The sequence below is a fragment of the Coturnix japonica genome, unplaced genomic scaffold (assembly GCF_001577835.2).
Source record: "Coturnix japonica isolate 7356 unplaced genomic scaffold, Coturnix japonica 2.1 chrUnrandom699, whole genome shotgun sequence".
In the NCBI taxonomy this organism is placed as follows: Eukaryota; Metazoa; Chordata; class Aves; order Galliformes; family Phasianidae; genus Coturnix; species Coturnix japonica.
In genome coordinates this window covers 19,787-22,821 of record NW_015440063.1, presented here as the reverse complement: position 1 = coordinate 22,821, position 3,035 = coordinate 19,787, and the positions used below count along the sequence as shown (strand labels likewise).

At 44.6% G+C, this 3,035-nt stretch overlaps 1 long non-coding RNA gene across 1 annotated transcript in view; it reads right to left on the bottom strand.

Moving 5' to 3' along the window:
• LOC107307608 overlaps positions 1-2,972 on the bottom strand; it is a 4,730-nt gene extending 1,758 nt beyond the window's left edge. Inside the window, exon 1 of the long non-coding RNA XR_001552460.2 lies at positions 2,587-2,972. This is a non-coding gene — a long non-coding RNA (uncharacterized LOC107307608). The remainder of the gene's footprint in view (positions 1-2,586) is intronic.
• Between the last annotated feature and the right edge of the window lie 63 nt (positions 2,973-3,035).

Below are 3,035 nucleotides of genomic sequence, written 5' to 3'. Positions count from 1 at the left end.
CCCAAGCCAGGACACAAATGGACCCGATTAAAGGGGAACCCCAATTCAATGGGTCTTAATTAGATGAGAAACCCAATTACCGTGAGGTCTGGTAGTTATTTTTTAACACGCCCCAATAAATTTGGCAAGCTCATTTAACATGAGAATGCAAATGAACCAGAGCCCCTCATTCAACGGCGACCAAGGCCACATTGAACAGGGACGCTAATTAACGGAACCCAATAATGGCTCTCAATTTAATCGAGAACCCAATTAATGTGATTGGCGGTCTTATTTAACGAGACCCATAGTTTTTAACAACCCCCCAAGTGACCCAAGCACAAGCTCATTAACATGTATGAAACAAAAATGAAACCAGACCCCACATCAACACAGCCAGAACAAATCTGGACCCGAATTAAGAGAGGAAAACCCAATTAATGGGGTTTTAATTAATGAGACAACCCATTAACAGAGACATAATAAAAACCAATAAGCGCTCACGCACACAACACACACACCAACACAAAAACCAAACCCAACACCCCCAATACCAACCACAACACCAACCCCACAAACACCACCAACACCACACACAAAACACACAAAATGTTATACGCACCCCCCAACACGTTACATGGACAGAGCTCATGAACATGGGATGCAAATGAACCACGAGCCTCATTCAACGGCGACACAAGCCATGAAGGAAAGGGACGCTAAGTAATGGGGGAACCCCAATTAATGGGTCTCAATTATGAGACGAACCCAATTAATGCGAGGTCTTAATTACGAGACCCATAGCTTAAACAACCCCAAGTGACAGCACAGCTCATTAACATGTATGCAAAATGAACAGACCACATCAACACAAGCCGGACACAAATGACCCCGAATTAAGGGGAACCCCAATTAATTGGGGTCTTAATATAATGAGAAAAAGCCATAACGGGTCTGCTAAGTTAACGACCCCCCAAGTTAATGGCAGAGCTTCATTAACATGGATGCAAATGAACCAGAGCCCGTCATTCACGGCGACCAAGCTTAATGAAGGACGTAATTAAGGGAACCCAATTAATGGGGTCTCAATTAATGAGAACCCAATTTAATGTTGGTCATAAATTACAACTAAGGACCCATTAGTTAACAACCCACCAAATGACAGCAGAGCTCGGCGGAATTTAACAGATGTTATGCAAATGAAAGACCCCACTCTGATCAACACAAGCCAGGACACAAATGGACCCGAATTAAGGGGAACCCCATTAATGGGGCTCTTAATTAATGACGATAGTCAATACTCATTAACGAGGTCCTGTAGTTAACGACCCCCAGTTAATGACAGAGCTCATTAACATGGATGCAAATTGAACCAGAGCCTCATTCACGGCACCCAGCCCATGAAGGGACGCTAATTAATGGGAACCCCAATTATATGGCGAGGTCTCACAATGTAATCAGATACCCAAATTAATGGCGGGTTCATTAAGAGTGAGAGGACCCATAGTTAACAACCCCCAAGTGTCACAGCAGAAGCTCAATATACATATGGCAAATGAACCAGGACCCCACTCAACCCAAGCCAGGACACAAACGGATCCAATTTTAGGGGAACCAAATAATAGAGGGTTCTTAATAATGAGGAAACCCCAATTAAGTGGGGTCTTAATTAATGAAAACCCTTAAACGAGAGCTGTGACCGTACACGACACCACAATAGTTTATCATGAACAGCTAGCTCCACATTAACATGTATGCAAGCAATGAACCAGAGCCTCATTCCAACGGCGACCCCAGCATGAAGGACGCTAATTAATGGAACCCCCAATTAATGGGGTCTCAAATAATGAGAACCAATTAATGGGGTGTGCTTAATTAACGAACCATAGTTAACACAACCCCCCAAGTTGACGAGCAGAGCTCACATTAACATGTATGCAATGAACAGACCCCACATTCAAACACAAGCCAGGACACAAATGGACCCCAAATTAAGGGAGAACCCCAATTAATTGGGGGTCGTTAATTAATGGAGAAACCCGTATTAACGAGGTCGTGTAGTTAACGAACCCCCCCAAGTTTAATGACGAGCTCATTAACATGTATGCAAATTTGTGAACCAGGCCCTCATTCAACGGCGACCCAAGCCATGAAGGGATGCTAAATTATGGGAACCCCAATTAATGGGTCTCAATGAATGGAGAAACCCAATTAAGGGGTCGTAATTAAACGAGACCCATAGTTAAAACAACCCCCAAGTTGGACAGCAAGAGCTCATTAACATGTATGCAAATGAACCAGACCCCACATCAACACAAGCCAGGACACAAATGGACCCGAATTAAGGGGAACCCCAATTAATGGGGTCTTAATTAATGAGAACCCCAATTAATGGGGTCTTAATTAATGAGAAACCCATTAACGAGGTCTGTAGTTAACGACCCCCCAAGTTAATGACAGAGCTCATTAACATGTATGCAAATGAACCAGACCCCACATCAACCCAACCGAGAACAAGAGGGGACCCCACCAGAAGGGAAGAGCAATGAAGAGGGGCTGGTTCATTAGCGAGGCCCCTAATTAACGCTAATTAAGCTAATTAATTACCTGTCTGTTGAAGTAGAGGAAGCCTTTGGGGCAGTTGACGTTGTGGAAGGGGGCGAAGGAATCTATGGGGCCGTCGATGGCCATGGGGTGAAGGCGCAGCGCCCCACGGGATGAGAGCAACAGCCAATGGGGGGCCGGGCCGCACAGGAACACCTGCAATTAGTTAATTAGCTCGTTAATTAGGGGCTAATTAGGGTCAGTAGGGTCTGTAGGGGAAGGAGTGCTGCATAGGAACACCTGCAATTAGTTAATTAGCTCGTTAATTAGGGACTAATTAGGGTCATGAGGGGTAGTAGAGTGAGGCCTGGTCCCACACAACACCTGCAATTAGTTAATTAGCTCGTTAATTAGGGATTAATTAGGGTCATGAGGGGTAGTAGAGTGAGGCCAGTTGCACAGGAACACCTGCAATTAGTTAATTAGCTCGTTAATTAGGGGCTAATTAGGGT